Raw genomic sequence first — 19,045 nt, 5'->3', positions numbered from 1 at the left:
TCGCTAGGTGATCACGAAAGTCACATTATACGAATTAGTGGCACCAGACGCGGTGTATTTTTGTCCGTTGGGAAAATTGTAGGACAGACTATAAACACTTGGATTTAATTTTTGAACAGTTTTTGACGAAACGACACGGCAGAGTCGATATCGTAAATGTACACAGTAGCTGGAAGGCTGTGGTGTGGAAGTCCGTCATAAATAAGCTTTCTCGTAAAAGAATTTCCGTCAGATTTTATTTTATTTTATTTTTTTATAAGATATGATATTCTACGTGCCCCTGCATTTCGTAGTTTCTATTTGGGTTGATCCCGGGGAAAGAAGACTTTTTTTTTTTTTTTACGGGAAACGTGTAAGTGAGGGTTCTCCGGCGTCCGTCTCCTGAGGAATATTGGATTTCGCCGCAGCCAAAAGAAGGTTGACGATCGCTCTCCCGCCAATAAACTCGGCGAGGTCACACGGGCCGATGGGGGGCTCCTTGATATTCATGTGGGTCCATTCGTTTCCCTTTGCTTGAAGAATTCAATCGTCGCCGCCATCCCCCCCCCCCTCCAATACCCTCCTTCAACACCCCTTTCCGGAACTTCATCTGGACGCGGAACATATATAAGGTATTTTTTGGAATGCAGGTGTTTTTTCAGACGCATGCTCATGGCCACGAGACTTTTTTTTCGCGAGGAACTCAAGGAGAAAATCAGCGTTAGCCAAGGAAGTGACATTTTGTCGTGTCCGTCAAGCGAGACAAGTTAATTTTTGACGCGACAACGTCTAATAAATCGATGAACTCCGGCTGCACGCACGAAAAAAAGTGTCCCGTTGCGCTCGTTGTCCCGTTACGCTGTGTTCCGTTACGCTCATTGTAGGCTTGCGCCGCATCTATCTCTCTTCCACTCGATCGGAACAACCATCGATTTGACTGTTTCGAGGCACATGAAACTTGAAAACACTCCCATTCGTTTCCTACTTTTCCTATCATCGTCCTGTCCTTAACAGAATAACACAGATTGGAAAAAGTTAAAAAGCAAACATGTATAAAAGTTATAGTTAAAATAATCTGTTAGTTAAAGTAATAAACATATATGAATAAATGAGTGCAAATAAAAGTAGATTTATCAATTAAATTGTAGATTTAATTTCACTCCTTGTTTGTATCCATAAATAATATATAGTGATAATTCAATAAAAATGATTCAATTTTATTCCTAAAAGTATGCAATAATTTCATCAATGTTTTGTTATGACGTTGTCACGTTAAACTATCGTCCGTAAACCGACTTTACAGACAACCAATTTTTTTTTTCACGCATTTATTATCTCTTTTGATTTATTATAATTTTTTATTTTTCATTACGAGAAATTTATTATTTTAACGTTCTTTATACTATCGTAAAGTTATACAGTTAATTATGGAATCACCAAATAAGTGTTTTAAAATATCCAGCTTGTAAAAACAAATGAATGGGAAATAAATGTTAAGTTCTCAGTGACGGAAAAAAATGTTAAAAAATAGTAACTTATAATAAATTTTAAATTGTATTTAATGAATTTATTAGAAAAACAATGTAAACGATTGATGGTTTAATTTAATTTCAATGAATAGCATGAATATACCTTAGGAAATGATGCTTATGCTCTTTATTGCGTATTTTACAAATAGAATTGATTTGAAAATTGTTTGTTTGTTTTTCAGTGAGCTATACAGCAAGTAATTATAATACTTCAGATCACAAATTCCCTTTGTTAATTTTGTGACAAAACAATTGATTTTTTTTTGGTACTTTATTAACGCTGGCGTAAATGATTGAAATGTGTTTTAATTTTGCGATGGATGTAAGCAGAAAAAAATAATAATTTCGAGCCAAGTGTTGATGCAGTCATACGTTGAATGAAACGAGGTTGGCAATATTGCTATTGCTATTGCTTTTTGCGAAAACAAATTCAACTCTTCAACCATGAATTGGGGGTTAGGGGGAGGAAAGGGTGACACGGGAAAAAATAATTCAGCAATATGTCGTGATTACGTACGCGTCAGAACTAATTAGTGTGATATGTCCTGTTTAATGTACGTTTGGAACCGAGGTGTCAAGATTACTGGTTGTTTTCCAGTGCCATGGGAACAAAAAAAAAAGATAGTGATTGATAGAACAAAAATTAAACGGGACACGCATACAAAAGATCTCTTAAATAAAATCACGACAAGGGAATCTTCAGACTATATACCACTTACACAGTTCACGATGAATAGGAAACATACCTATATTTGAACAATGTCGACATAAAATGACCAAAATGACTTTCTCTGCCGAATTCCAGACTTGTTAAAACGTTGCCAAAAGTTTTATGCTCTTATGATTAATCTCTTCCAAATACATTTAAATAGTTTTTTTTTTTTATATTATTGGCTCACGTAGCCTAGGAAGATTCCATTACGAACTACATGTCAGCGAAAGTGACTGAAACCCATAACAAGTAAACTAAACGGAAAATTACAATGAATGGAACACAAAAAAACTATATGACAACATTTTTAAATAGTGAACTTATCTACGTATCAAATATGGAAATTTTTTTATTTTAAACAATTTTTTTTAAAATTAATTTTCAAATGTGTATTTTTAATGGTACTTTTTGAATTAGGTATCTTTCGCATAAAATATAAATTGAATAAAGCTATTGTAAATGCCAATTAGTTGTTGTGTTAAATAAACTGTTTACACTGACATTTGCAATCTTTCTAGATGCAGCGGAGATGGTCAGGGCATTCTGCGCGAGTACATCCTGGACAAAGAACAACATTTTTTGAATGGTGAGTAGTTTTTATTTTTTTTATTTTGTATAATATATATTTATAATAATACTCATTTATTATACAATCTTTTTAATATGTTTATAGAACACTTGATTTTTTTTTAGTTTCGGTGTATGATACGCCGAGTTTACTTTTACAATGAATATGCTTTACTCTAAAACTTTTTGTACTTTTTGCAAGGAAAAAACTTGGAAACCCAGTTGCCAACGATATGACTTATAAAACTTCAAGGCAGAGGTTTGTACCACTTGTAATAGTACAATTACAAATGCTTACTTTTACAAGGAAAATCCTTGGAAACTCAGTTACCAACCATTTGTAATGGCACGATTACAAATGGTACAAGGATCTGTTTTGCAATTTTACAAGCGATATCGTCAGCAACTGAGTTGTCAAGAATTTTCATTGTAAAAATTACAAAAAAAAAAAAAATATTTTAATTTTATTTCTTAAAATAATTTTTTTTGTTCACAAAATTTTCTCAGACATTTACTAAACTGTAAAATGGCGTACACGTGATCATATATTCTAAAATTGTGCGTTACTTTTTATAAATATCAGAATATTTAAATAATATATTTTGAGAAAATTTAAGATGAAACATTATATGCAAGAGAGCTATCATGATACTTAAACAAGTAAATATCTTAAATAATACAAATGACAAGAGAAGGAAATAACCAACATAATATGTGAGACAGGGCCATAATACATTAAGGATTTTGAAACAATTAAATTTTATGAAAGCGCACTGAAAGCTACAAAGGACCTTACTGTTAAAAGTTTACTACGAAGTATTAAAGTATAGAAAAAAATACATGACCGGTAGACCGAGCTAATTATCCATAAAATGTTACCTATAAAAGAGGAATCCTGTAAATGACATCTATGATTTCAATTTAAAATGGTTATTTAGTGTTCTTTTTTTTAATTGCTCTACACTGAATCACAATATACAACATTGGCATTACTGGTGTGCACTGAAAATAGTTACAATTAATCCATCAACCAGTCGGAAGCTATTAAGTGTTCGAGTGAGGCGAAGTGGTATGATCGACATTTTCTCTTAATGATTCGACGACACGAACGGAATAGGTTAACAGTTTACATTACATTTCTAAGCTTTGACGATGTGTTTTTAACATGGAGTTGAACATTTCCGAAAGATGGCACAGTGTAAATGTTACTGAATAAAAGGTTTGACCTCACCATCGCCATATTGGTGCACTCAAAACATTAGTCACCCCTAATGATAAGCTGTTAGTATGAATTATAATTTCCGTGGTTTAACACAGTTACTGCCAATAACGTTATTATTACACTTCGCCATGTTTCAGGTATCTCGCTTACCTAAGGCAGACCATCAGCGGACGAAAAGTAGCTTTACTCAGTGTCCATGTAGTTATGCATGCATTGGGCACTCCCTGATTTTTGACGTGAAAACGTCTATTCGCTGTTCACAATAATAGACGGCCGAACTTTCTTGTGTGACAAGATACCGCCAGGTTTGAATCGCTAGTAACTACGAGACTAATAAGGCGTTTTCATTGGTTGAGCCCACAACGGATAGATCATGTCTGCACGTGTTTGTCGCGCAGTATTTGTTTTGCCTGTGACGTCATCGTACCAGTGTAGGCGCATGCGCGTGATTGTTACGAAGTAGTTTTGTGTAAAGTTATGAAATGGTGTAGCATTTACGCGTTTACATAGGACATTCATTCTGGGGTCATTGTTAAGAGCTTTCAGAGCACTGCTAGGACCCAAAGCGAGACAATAAACATATTCCACGGAAGGCAAGTGAAAATCGGTATGGAATATAAAATTACAAAATAATTAAAGATGACGTCTGATATGACTCGTAAATATGCTCGCAATCCTATAAAAAGCAAGTCAGAGGTTTTCACGGAAAATCTACGGCGTGAACCGGAACTGCACATTTATCTGTGTTTTTTTGGTACTGAATAATAATCATTTGAGTTGAAGCTTAAGATCTTTATTTATTTATTGTTTTGTATTTTTGGTCTTGTAAATACTATACTTGCTGAAAGGAAAGGTCTGAATTTTTTTTTGCGCTTTCGCCAGGGGTTAACTGTTATTATAACACGTTTTGTGGACGTGGGTGAGGTGTGAAGCTTTAAACGCTATTATAACAAATGTTTAGGTTGGAAATATTTGGGGCTGTGAATGCCATTGCTGAATATATATTTATTTCTTTAGAAATTTAAGCGTGAAATACAATTTAATGTTAAAATTTACTAATTAGACAATTTATTTTCTAGAGCTAAATGCAATTAAAACCATGCAGGTTAAAATTTCATTTAAATAAAATACCAATAATAGGTTTTCACGATTCGTCAAGACGTCAAACGGAATACATTTAAGTATTGATATTGTCATTTGAGCTTCAAATAAGAATTGCAATTGCATATGATTCAGTCATGCGCATAAGCACTAATTTAAAGAACGAAAAATTTTAATTTTTTATGTATACCTGCTAATCTTAAAACACTTTTCACAGTGTACGTAAAATATTGTACTCTGTTGGTAGGAATGTAATAAATTTTACTGTTTTCTGTCTTTTTTTTTTTTTTTTGCGATCCAAAAGTGCACAAACATGTTTTAAAGTAGTAGGTTGTTAAAGTCGTTTAAGTACTGTTTCCGTCAAACGAAACGCGTGAGAAGTTTCTCATAAAAAAATGTGAGATCCTCGGGTGATTGTGAGCTAGAAAATGTTTAAGGCCCATGACTGGTGATGAAACCTCTACATAGTAATAATCGTTCGCCTCAGACATCACGACCCAAATCGTTCTTTTCTCCTCTGGATTGTCGGGAATGCCTCCCTGCGAGTGTGGCAAACGTCCTGTCGAATGGCGCCGCGCCTGTAAAACGCGGCTAAGTGGCCCATTTTAACCGGCGAGGTATTCAAGGCACAAATGTGCCGAGGGGATGAAGATGACACTAAAACCCATACTGCTCCCGTGACGAGCAGTTCTCCTGGTCCTAACCGGGGGGGGGGGGGGGGGGGGTGGGGGGGGGTAGGGTTATGAAAAGGGCTTGTAGCCAATGGCTTCAACTCTCGCGAATGCCTCAGACATCAGAGATATTCCTGCTGTACAGAACGAGGCCGCCACGCGAACGGTGGCTGGTGGAATAAAGCTTGTATGATAAGGCTTGATATTTACTGTGCTCAGGGACTGGCAAAGTTAAACATTAAACAAACTAGATTGCAAAAAGTTGTGCATGTAAACAGTGCCTTATCATTGGCGAACACCGGACAAAAAATCTGTGCATGAATTTCGAGATGGGCTGAATAAAAATCTTTCATTATTTCACAGTTGATGATGACAGTTTTTCGCCAATAGCAGAACTGACACTAAATAAGTGACGATTCGAGACACACGCGTTCAGCAGCCAACGGGCAGTTGTAATCGACCAGAGTGTAACACAGGACTGTGGAGTCCTTCATGAAGATCGTTGTACCCCTCGAATTTTATCCTGTCTTTATATAAATGGTTGGCAGGTTGACTCACCTTTAAGTGTTTATGTCCAATGCCAGGTCATTATTTTATAATTACGTTCCATGCGGTTAAACTTGGCTGACAATTTGTGTGGCCGTACTTAAAAAAGGAATATATATATATATAGATGATCGCCTACATTTTTTGCATAATTAGTTGTCAAAGGTGCAATTTTAAAGTGGGCCATGCAGATTTCACGAAAAGATTTCGAGACTAAATGAAAGTTAAATCACTGTAGCATCGTCTGTGTTTCGTGATTGGGTGAGTTTCTCCCAGGTACACATCGATTGTTACAACACCAATCACAGTGATTCAGTGCGGAAGCAAACGAGTCCTGAGTGGCCCCCGGTCAAATAAGGCAACGACTTCTCTCGCAGACGGCCGCCAATCACAAGGAAAAAAAAACCACTGGTGCTGGTACACCTTGTTGCAGTCTAATAAGTGTTCGGATGTTTTCGCGAAAAATGCCTGCCCCTAATAATAAGCAAAGAGTTTCACTCCTGTCGCGCGTGGACTTCGCGGAAAAAAAAATTTTTTTTAGGTGCGCATAGAGAAGGGCGCGTAAGTAACGGAACGTCGATAGCAATGCCGGATGATTCCCGAGCGATTGGCGGTGGTGTTGATGGGAGGGGGGGGGGGGAGGAGAGTTCTCGCAGCAGGGTAGGCTCGCGTGGACGATGATTATCGCGCGGCAGCCCATGTTGACGCAGCGCCGCCTCCGTGCGGGATAGTCTCGGAAGGGATTGGGGAGAGGCGAAGGGGCTGGGAACCTGTGCCTACCCCTCTCCATCCAAACCTCGTCTAGCTACCCCTCCTAAATGTCCGAGCCTTAGAGCGGGAGCTGTTGACCGGACGAGCGCAGCACACAATGGTGGTTGCCGAAGGGAGCGCTGTCCCCCCCCCCCCTACAATTCCCCTTCCCTGGTAACACATCCCCGCGCGCACACCGCCACGCCCCCGCAACTCAAACACGGCACAGCCAAAGGTGCGGATGTGAAATTCACGACGACGCGCACTTCGACTGCACACTTCGACGCAAGCCCGAGTTCGTTCGGTCGCGTCCAGGACGAGCATTGTACCTTTAGAAAAATTAGAAAACCTGACCACATCTTAATTTAAAACTTTTTTTTTAGTATTATTTATTTATTTAGATGTGTGTAAATCATGTTATAGATTTTTTGACGTGACAACGTCTAATAAATCGATTAACGCCAGCTGCACGCACGAAAAAGTGTCCCGTAAGCACATTGTTCCGTTACTCTGTGTCCCGTTACGCTCATTGTACGCTTGCGCCGCATCTATCACTCTTACACTCGATTAGAACAACCATCGATTTGACGTCTTAGAGGAACATTAAACTCGAAACACTCCCATTCGTTCCCTACTTTTCCTATCATCGTCCTATCCTTAACAGAATAACACTGATTGGAAGAACTTAAATAGCAAACATGTATAAAAGTTAAAGTTAAAATAATCTGTTCGTTAAAGTAATAAACATGTTTGAATTAATTAGTGCAAATAAAAGTAAATATATCAATTAAATTGTAGATTTAATTTCACTCCTTCTTTGTAGTTATACAAAATAGAGATAATTCAATAAAAATTATTCAATTTTATTCATAAAAGTATGCAATCATTTCATCAATGTTTTGTTATGACGTTGTCACGTTAAACTATCGTTCGTAAACTAACTTTACAGACAACCAATTTAAAAAAAAAATGTTTATAGGAAGTATGAGGTTCATGGGACAGTTCGTCCAATGAACGTATTAAAGGAAATGATAAGGACTTAACCTTTCAAGAAGATGATGAACGAATTAAACTCTGCGGGATTAATTATTTTTTTCTGTGACTTTTATGAAAATAAAAAAAAATGGTTGGACACACTTTTGAAACTCTCGTCGTGATTCTAAAGAAGAAATTTTCACATTACGCTCCTCTCGGCAATGATGAATCTTTACCAGCCACTGCTGCTGACTGTAGCCTAATGTGACGAAGGCTTAAAGAGTCATGCCATTATTCACGTGCGAGTGATTTCGCTAAAAATAATGTAACGGTAGTTGTGCTGGAAATTATGTTATTCGGCACGTTTTTTTATTGTTATTATAATTTTAATTTATTTTTGGAAATTTTATTTTTAATATTTATTGGTTACAAAAGGGTGATTTACACTTTGTTAGGCTGGTGTACTCTACTTAGTTAAACTTTGCGGCAGTAGCCCGAGGCACCTTTTCTCAGGGACCAATCTGATCTTTTGCAAGTCTAAAGACATCGTTAGCAGCCCGGATGACATTTCTCCCGCTTGCAGTAACGTCCGTGGTCTGTAATATTATTTCCTTGCATTACTAAATTTGCACACAACAGCTCTGGACGAGTTGTTACCATTTCTCAGAGTCGAGCTGAGACCAGCTCTTCCCGTCACGCATACGTCTTAGGTTCACTCATAGAAAGTCACGTTAGGACGCATTTTCCCAGCCTCGTTGCGTTTTTTTGTCCACCCTCGGCCCCCAGTCCCCCCCTTTTGGTTCTCAGAATTTAGCCCAGGATCTTTGCCCTGATGTGAACTCGCCAGGCAGTGGCCTACTTCAAGGACGATTTGCCACAGAAAAAAATATGTGCAGATATAGACCACCCGCGACACCTGGTGGCGACTTTGATAACCTCCTTCTGTCCTTCCCCTTTAGGCCTCCAGAGAGTAGCACGGGCTGCGCCATAAGGCCCTATGCTTTCCTTTCGCGTCCAGTAAAAGTCGATTGTATGTTGCTTTCCGTGCCCGCCGGTGGAGAACGCGGTGTTCGTCCTTCGGCGCATCAACTGATGTGTTGTTGTTACGCCCACCTCGGTCACCTCCGGAAGTTCTCGGCCCAGAGCCGAACCTTCCCCCTCTTTTCCCTAGGGCCGAGCAACCGTTTTAATTAGGAGAATTGTCCGCCATTGGGGCACTTAGACTTCGGCTTCTTACCGCGTCATCTCAGCGTCCCCTCTATTGAGAGGCTTTTTCGCGGCGACGACGAACTCTTTCGAATAAGGAATGTAATCAGCAGTGTTAAGGGATGTGATCCCAGTTTAAAAATGTAGTAGTAGTCAGTCATTCGTTGTCATTAGGCAACAAGTTATGTCTTATTTTAAATTGTATTATTTTTTTTATTTTCCTAAATCATGGTTTCTTCCGCGTCCTCCGCGCTATTCTCGGTCCGCGCCTTTTTGAGTTCTGCGCGAGACTATTCGTGAGTCCAGGAGCTACACCCTGTTTGGGTCCAACATTTGGGCACCGAAACTGCACCCATCATGTTGTCCAGAACCTCGAGCTTCGAGCCTCTTTAAGAAGAGCTTTATCCCGGCCAGACGTCCAACTTTGAAGCCCTGGGTGATATTTAGAATTATAACTTCTCCCTTACAACCAACGAACAAACTTATCTTAATGAATACCAGCGAACAGTGGCATAAGGAACTTAAACAACAAGAATATGTGAAAATATTTAGATGAAACTATAATCACTGTATAAGTGGACGAATCTAGCATGCTATAATATGTCAGGAAGAATACTTCAAATTTTTGTTCTGTGATTTATCTGTTGTTAAAAGTATAGTATGACTTGTTTTAATAATATCGGGCCGGCCCCCTTTTAATAACTTTAATATATTGTTAATGCTCTTCATATTGTAACTTAAAGAATCCAAAACAAATGGCAAACAGATTTAATTTAGGACGGTCAAACCAAGCTTCAATCCCGAGTATGACCTTTTGCTTCTGTGCTGTATAAATCGGTTATGAATTCGTTACACGCGCTCTAGAAACACAAAATTTCAAAGATATAAAAAAAAACGTAAGCTAGCAAATCAAAACAGAAGCCATAAATTAGAAATATATAAGTTACATATAACTCGGAACATCTATAACAAAACTTATATAAACGATCATACAACTTATAAATCACAAGCTTGGAAAATATAACTTTGAAAATTTTATGAATTGGGTTCCTAAGTTTTTATATTTCTTGTAGTAAGGATAATGTGAAATAAATGTAATATAAAACTGAAACTTTTTTCCTTTTAAAGTTAATTTCCCTGCCTAAAATATGATCTGGTTTTCATAAACCGACCTCCGCAGCGAAGTAGAATGCACGCTGGCTTTCCGTGTGCACTGTTGAAATTATCACCTTTAATTTACGAAAGAACTCTGGTTAAAAATCATCCAGGGATGTTCTTAATTTTACGGACACTGATTCGACGTACTTTGAACATCAATAAGATAGAATATTCTTGATATAAGAAAAAAACCTTTTTAAAAAAACGTGTTAAGTCTAGAGTAAGACAGTAAGAACATTTTTTTTCAACGTGTGTGTTTACCTTTGTTTTAGAATGAAACTTGGAAGTCGAAATACGGCGTAGTTTCTACGAAGATTTAGGTATTTGAAATTACGAAGAAATCTCCGTTTATTTGAGGTTTATTCTTTATTAAAATGTCCGTTACTTTACCGTAATTTCTGAAAGCTTGAATTCGAATTCGAGGGAAGGCTTGGGCGTGAGTTGCTATCGTCTGGATTCGTCAAATATTTATGTCAACAGTCAATAAAAAGGGGATGATTGAATCGTTATTCATGAAAATTGCCTATCAGACAAACATTATAATAAAAATTTTCAAAAAAGTTTCATATTTCTCTCCCATCATGAAAGCGATTCGAATTCGATTAGCAGTAGATAGGGTAAAACAAGGGAAATTTTTTTATGTTGGTAACTTGGCGGATGTTGCCGTGACCCAGTGGATTTATTCTGGTGAAGGGGAAAGGCAGTGTGCGTGGTTTCATTTTCCCTTGGTGTCGATAGTACAATGAATATCAACACGTCCTCTAAATAATTCACTAATTTGTAAATGCTACATGGAACGCCTGTATACTCCAATGTTGGAAAATAAATAAAGGCAGATGGTAAGAGTTAAATCATTCAAACTCATGATTCACTTAAATGCGTATACGGTAGAAATCAACTTAACTTACAATGCTCATCTCATCTCAATCCATAAAACACTCGTGTGTGGAAAAATCATTAATTAAAACTCCAATAAACCAGGAAAAACAAATCTGTGGTATCGATAAGGTTCCGACTACTACAGGAAGTTTAAATTGGGTGTAATTGATTTAATTTATAAAAAATAAACACAATTAACTTTTAAATAAGCACTAAATATTTAAAACATTATACTCAAAACTAAACTTATTTATTTTCATTAACAAAATAAATTTTAAGAAAAAATCTTGAAAACTAAATTGAACTTACAAATTAAACTTGTTATCTTCAAGGGTATGTCAGAAAATGAGTACTAAGAAATAAACTTGAAACTATTTCTGCCAGTAACTTAATCAGTAACCTGATAGTCAGATAGGTGATCAGTCCGAGACAACTACACGCAGTGACTTTTGGGTAAAAATTCCCTAGTTGGGATTTCCATAAGATCATTTATCGGTAACACTGAAGTGTTAAAGAGCGGTGAAAAAGAGGGAAAGGAAAAAGTGGTGGAGTTTCTCAGGATTCTACCATTTCTTTCCGTGTCCGAATTTGCCACTTATTCCAGTACCTATCAACCACTGTTATCGGTTCTTCTTTTTGACTACGGTCGACACGATTGCCACATTCAGAAGACTTCCTTTTTAAACAACGACGAAAAGACTGCTTTTTTTTTACAAATTAAAATTTTATACCTAGTGTAATAAGTTTTATCTTGGTCCTACAATTACAACATTTAACATTTTATAAGATATTTATGTGTGACAAATAAAAGTTTTGTTGCAACTCCGTGTTTTTCATGATTTTGTGAGAACACAACAAATGGTCGTTTCTTTAGATAAGTTATTGGAATTATGTTTCTCACGGAAATTTTTTTAAAAAATTGATAATATTTTTACAAGTGGAAAATAAGTCCGGAATGGATAGCGAAATTAATTAAATTACAGTTTCATTTCATGGCTGATATTTACACTATTATTTAAATTGCATCGCTCTAAATGTCTGTCCACCAATAAATTAATAACTTTAATTCAGTCCACTGTTCACTCTCCCCATTGGAGCTTCGTTCGACAGTGGCTCTCTCTACTGCTCGTTCCTTACCACGCACCTCTGTCCAGACACACTGTGTCGCACTGTTCACACGTCCGCCGCACACACAACACCTAGAAGCTTCTGTCCCCGATCCTCCAATCTTTGTGCACACGAAGCCCGTCGCTTGTCTACTTTCGCCCCTCAAGGCGTCACTCGCCCTCTTCAACTTTCACCGTCTCATCGTTCCAAGAATTCACTGGTATCGCCACCAGCTTCTGTCACTCGCAGGCCGGCCTCCGTCTTAAACGGGAAGCCTACGATTCACTCATCCTTCTGGACATACCCGAATACTCACGTTGGCAAGCCTTCTTTCAACAGACGAGAGAGCCAAAACGCCCGATCGTGCATCTTCGGTTTTTTTTTTTGTTCATTGTAAATAAATATACAACTCATGATAACTGATGGTAAATTAGGTTAGGTAAGCTACGTCATAAATACTTTAAAACATTGTGGACGGTTCATTTGGTTAGGATAGCTACACTACATTAAATATACTGAGAAATCATGTAAACAGTTTCCTAGCCCTGGATAGCTACTAGAGTAATATCCCAGAGCGATAAAACATAACTTATTTTCACACAGATGAAACCTTAGTTTCTCAGTAGTGTCTCGTGTGCTCTGAATACCTGCGTGCTTGTGGAGCTCGCCCTGTGTCACCTGGCCAGGTACCAGGTGAGAAAGTTAACTAAAAATAAGAGTTATTTTACTTAAATTTATATGGCTGATTTTTATATATATTTTGTAGAATATTATTCTGAAGTCGTATCATAACTGTCAGACACTTATTATGGACCAGAACTTTTGTCAGACGCTTTAAAGTTCCACAAAAAATAAATTAACTTTACTTATTTTTACATGTCTGATTATTAAATATGTTATTAAAGTAACTATTACAAAGTTATATTTCATCAGTTAGACAAATTGTAGTGACCAAACATCCCCTAAACACAAAAAATATTCAGCCAGGAGTACGAGCGCGAGAGCACTGTGCGCATCGTTTCAGAGCGAGTGAGACGTCCATAATAACTCGGTCTCACAATCTGTTACAATCTACTGTGTATGTGCCCTTTGCGCACAACCTATAATATACAGTATAGTTCGGGTCTGTGAGAGCACATGTTTTTGTTGTTTACATCGTGTAATTTGTGACTGATATTAAGTTATTTGCAATAGTGAATATAATGGAAGAAAAAAATTGGAATGTACATTTTTTCAACAGACTCATGATATATTAAAGTTATTTACCGAAGAGACATTTAAAAAGTGCAAAAATGTTTTAAAGCAACGAATAATCCACTACCTAAAATTCAAAGACGTAGTTTTACCGGATGATTTGTATGATAATGGTTATCATCGAGAATGTTACAAAAATTTTACTGCTTTGCCAAAAAAGTATTATTCCGCCGTTCCAGAAAAACCAAAAAATGCTAAAAAAAAAAAGAAAGAAAATCATCGAATATTGTTGAAAGAACGTCAGTTGCATCGACATCAAGCCTACCAAGTAATTTTAGTACTAATAATTATACATGTACAACATCTACCTCAAGTCAACAAAATAATTCTTCAGTTCCGGATTCAGATGTAGTATCAAACTCAAGTTCAGCTAGTACTATGTCTAAACCTATTGTAATACCTGAGCCAAGTGTTGAGCCAAGTGTTGAATTAGAATCAGTTGAACCGGTGTCATGTAATGCTGAAGAACCTTGTGTGGCATTTGAATGTACTGTTGATTCCTCTTCTCATAATACTTCATTTTAAAGTGATATAAATACTGACGGAAACCAGACATGTATTTATTGTGACCAAAATACTAAAAGACATAAACTGAAAGACTGCCATTGCATGTGTGCAATGAAAACGATTTCTTAAAGAAATTAAATGATGAAGAGGCAGACTTAGCTGAATTAATTGAAAAAGTGCAAAATGTAACGGACTCAACAATATACTATTACAAAAAATGTCAATTGGAATATTCGTATAAAATATATTCAAAGAAAATACAGATAAAACCTCTTGGCATGATCTTCGTCAACACAATCAGGCTGTTTTTGATGAAATTTGTGATTTTATTCAACAAAATGTCATTGAAAAAGGTCGATGTTACTTTCTTACATATGTCCACAGACACTACAAGGAGTTATTTAACGAGGAAGTAGGAAACTCTAAAGAAGTTATGGGGAATTTCACTCCTCATAACTTAGAGAATAAAATAAATAAAGTATTTATGAAGGAGATCAAGTTTCTAATGCGTCAAAATAAGAAGCTACTTGCTCCAAAACATGTTTCAGTCATTGATGAGGAGTTACTAGAAAATTTAAATGATCGGGACATTCTTAATAAGGCTGCTTTAATATTGAGGAAATCAGTATTGCAAGCTGAGAAAAAAAATTGCCAAATAATTTATCTGTACATGACCTTAAGGACGGTGAAGTTTCAGTGCCAGAAGACTTATGGCAATATTATTTTACTCTTATTGCAGGAAGTAACAGCAAAAGAAGAAAAAATAATTAAAATGTATACGACTAGTTCAATATTTTTTACAATAACATAAAAATAATTCCTAATAAAACAAAATAGCTCCGAATATATTAATTATCCTAAATATATGCAATAAATTATTTTACTTCAATATTTATTAATTATAGCCATAACGTTAAAGTTTATCTTATTGAAATAGAGATGCAAAAATCTTGGATAGAAAGCAGTAAGTATTCTTTATATATTTAAATTCTTTACTCTGAGACGCAAGCGCACAGTGCTCTCGCACTCGTACTCCTGGCTGAATATTTTTTGTGTTTAGCGGATGTTTTGTGACTACAATTTGTCTAACTGATGAAATATAACTTTGTAATAGTTACTTTAATAACATATTTAAAAATCAGACATGTAAAAATAAGTAAAGTTAATTTATTTTTTGTGGAGCTTTAAAGCGTCTGACAAAAGTTCTGGTCCATAATAAGTGTCTGACACTTATGATACGACTTCAGAATAATATTCTACAATATATATATATATAAATCAGCCATACAAATTTAAGTAAAATAACTCTTATTTTTAGTTAAATTTCTCACCTGGTACCTGGCCAGGTGTCACAGGGCGAGCTCCACAAGCAAGCGAGACACTACTGAGAAACTAAGGTTTCATCTGTGTGAAAATAAGTTATGTCTTATCGCTCTGGGATCTTAGACTATACATATTAAAAAGTTATTTGCTAAGCAACCATAAAATGATTTGACAGTATTTTTTATGTAACTATACTTACCTAATATAACCAACCATCCACAATGTTTTAAAGTATTTATAATGTAGCTAACCTATCCTAATCGACCGCAAAATTTGATGCCACACCGGTTTATACAATGTGATAGAACGGAAAAAAAAAGCGTGCATGAACTTCGGGGAACTTCGGGTTTGGCTCTTTCGTCTGTGAAAAGAAGGCTTGCCAACGTGAGTATTCGAGTATGTCCAGAAGGACGAGTGAATCGTAGGCTTCCCGTCTTAAACACCTGATGAGTCCCGACCTGGAAAATTCCCGTAGCCTCCCCCAAAGTGTCACGCCATTATAATTCCCCGACTTTACACACGAAGCTCCGAGAACAACGGCGTCCTCGTTAAGCCACTTCACGCAGGCGGGGCTCTGGGAACGTGTCGAACCATCGAGAGACACTGAGAATCTTCGAGCTCAATGGCATAGTTCTGGGGGGGGGGGGGGGGGAGGGGCAAGAGAAATGGGACCAGCGAGGCGCCGCCGCTAATCGGATTAGGCGCGTAGCGGTAGTGGAGGGATGGGAGATAGCTACCTGCATCGCGATCGAACCGCAGGCAAGGAGAGTATATTGCTGGCCAGCATCGTCGCTAGAGTCCTCGTGACAATTTTATATTTGTACGTTAACAAGAAAAACTGTTTGGCCTGGCAATAAGTAAAAAAAAAATCCTGTTGGTAAATCTATAACAATTTTAAAGTGTTATCCGATTGTCGTTAATTTTTTGGGAGCTTTTATTAACATTCATGTGTTACAAATATCCTTATGAGCTACCTGTGACTAGTGTCCGTAATTCGAGCAATTTTTAACAGTTAACATTTTTAAAAGAATTTAAAATAAATGTTGCTATCAAGCCAAAAATTTTTATTTATATTTTTATGATACATTGTAATTTTTTTGTAACAATTTTTTCCAATACCCAGAATATTTAATTTTTATATACACCACAATAAACACAGTTTTGATCGAAAAGTTTTTGCAGTCATGTATGTATATATAGTACATATATTTTTATCAATGTATTTGAATAGGGTTTACGTAGGCGTGAATAGACTATAATTGTCTTTGTACCCTGTGGGTAGAATATGCATTTGCCAGCTGCAGAACACGTCTCCAACAACAATAAACCAGGTGCGTGCTTATACCAACGGTAGGCTGGCGGCTTAGCGGTAATCTGTTGCAGTGGCCCATTATGGAATACCGCCCTGACAGCTTTAAACAGCGTAATAAAGGTTATAAAATAATTTATTTGAAATATTTGTGCCGGAACTACAAAGGACGATGGAATAAATTAATATTTCACATATGATCAAGAGGCTCGTAGGGTGATTATTGTTATTTTGGGACGGTAAAAGCTTACGGCATTAAATATATGGTGTGAAAACCACTCTAAAAGTGGGTTTTCGTTAATATTTATATTACTTTTATAAAAATAATTGACAAGTTACTTAAAACGGATCATTCCTAAAATATTGGCTATTTAAAATATATATTTAAAAATAATATATATTGTTAAAAATTTAGCGCTTGATATAATTACCAAGCAGCTTTATTCTTCATATTTATTCTGAATAATGCAATCCTAGTTGGTAAACGATTTAACGTACATTTGCTTCTCTTGTGTGATCGCAGGTTAGAATTATCCCTTGGGCAATGGTGTGTTTGGGATAAGTAGGTTTCTTAAGTCATCGCCCACTAATATTTCTAGGTAAGGCAGAGACGTTAATAAAATATTATATATATCAGTAAGAATTTGAAGGGAATAGCACTTGAAATCAAAGGAAATATGAAATGTTGGTTTAACTTTGAGCCAATTATAGTTTTCAACATGATAAACAGAATGTGTCAGAATTCGACCGACTATTTTGTGACTTTAAATTTGAAAATTAATGTATTTAATATTGAAAATAAAAGGGAAAGTATGTAAGATTTCTTAATTCATTTAACTCCAATTATTTCAAATAACTAATTTAATAACAATTAAAAACGTGTGATATTGGTTAAATCAGTTCAATTAAACAATATCCAGACGCCTAGTATTCAATGTAGATACTTTCTGCATTTTTTGCAATAAAGAAATTTTAAGGACATTCCCTAGCCTCGGGAATAGTTAATATACAATCATTTATATGATTTCAACATTTAATTTTTTTGTGACGAACCAGTCGGCCAAATCTGTCAGTCCTATTCTCACACATCTTGAAGTAGAACTTATTAATGAAGACGTACTGTTGATCTTCCTCAAAAAACAAGATACAAGGATGGTGGCATCATATCCGAAAATCTTGAAGATTTTTTTTAACCTTTTTGTGCAATCCATGTCTTAAAAAAATTGAATATTTCATTGTCAAATGATTTATTTGAAAACATTTTATCACCTTCCGCGTTACCGATTCGTAGAGCACATCCATTTAAAATATCAGTTTAGCATGTTGCACCTCTGAAACAACAACAAGAAGGATATTTTTGATTAACGAGCGAATGTGTCAAAGCAGAATTAGTTTTATTTTCAAAATCCAATTCAGACAGAACAAACAAAAATGTAATGCGGACATTCCACATGCTCACTTGTTACTCGCTCTCCTTCAAGACTGGCGATTATCTCCCCCGCGTGGACAGGCAACTGTTAAAAACAATATAAAACCTTAAATAATATCCATATTAGCCCCGGCTTCATTACAATTGCAGTGGCTAAACGCAAAGAATCGTCGCCTGTTATATCACAAATCATATTGATTTTACCCAAAATTATTTTATGTTTGTGCTACCAGCAGGTTCAATATGCCAATTAAAATCACCACAAAAATATTCAAGTAGTGGAATGTTTCAATGAAATAAAAAATATATATATTTCAACTCACGAAAATTATTAAAACTATTCAAATCAGTAGTTTCAAAAAATATTTAAATGTCCCAGCAACTCACTCTTTAGCAACTTGAATGATGTTAGTTATTTACAACTTGGAATTGCTGATTACTGATTAGCCAACTGGGCATTTTGCACAATATGTCTTCAGCGTGACGACCGAAAATAATTACCGTATATAACCCCCACAGTACTTGGGTGTTTACTGTTGCCACACTCGCCTGGTATCATGCACCGTCTTCTCCCACGGCGAAGTGCACCAAGACGTCGTCTCTGAAGAACTCGGCGGCCAGCGTCTGCCCTCCTTCCCGTCTCGACGGACGACTGGACTTCGATGACGATAAAAAAAAATTGGTTGTCTGTAAAGTCGGTTTACGGACGATAGTTTAACGTGACAACGTCATAACAAAACATTGATGAAATGATTGCATACTTTTATGAATAAAATTGAATCATTTTTTTATTGAATTATCACTATTTTGTACGGATACAA

The 19,045-nt window shown here is 36.3% G+C and overlaps 1 protein-coding gene across 1 annotated transcript in view; it reads left to right on the top strand.

Moving 5' to 3' along the window:
• The window catches only part of LOC134537283 (chaoptin-like), a 748,431-nt gene that overhangs the window by 428,042 nt on the left and 301,344 nt on the right, over window positions 1–19,045 (top strand). Inside the window, exon 3 of the mRNA XM_063377557.1 lies at window positions 2,739–2,806. The gene's annotated coding sequence lies outside the window, so the exon portion shown is untranslated. The remainder of the gene's footprint in view (window positions 1–2,738; window positions 2,807–19,045) is intronic.

The sequence above is a fragment of the Bacillus rossius genome, chromosome 12 (genome assembly GCF_032445375.1).
Source record: "Bacillus rossius redtenbacheri isolate Brsri chromosome 12, Brsri_v3, whole genome shotgun sequence".
Taxonomy (NCBI): domain Eukaryota; kingdom Metazoa; phylum Arthropoda; class Insecta; order Phasmatodea; family Bacillidae; genus Bacillus; species Bacillus rossius.
Note: the sequence above shows the minus strand (reverse complement) of the source record. Positions and strands in the feature narration are given on the sequence as shown.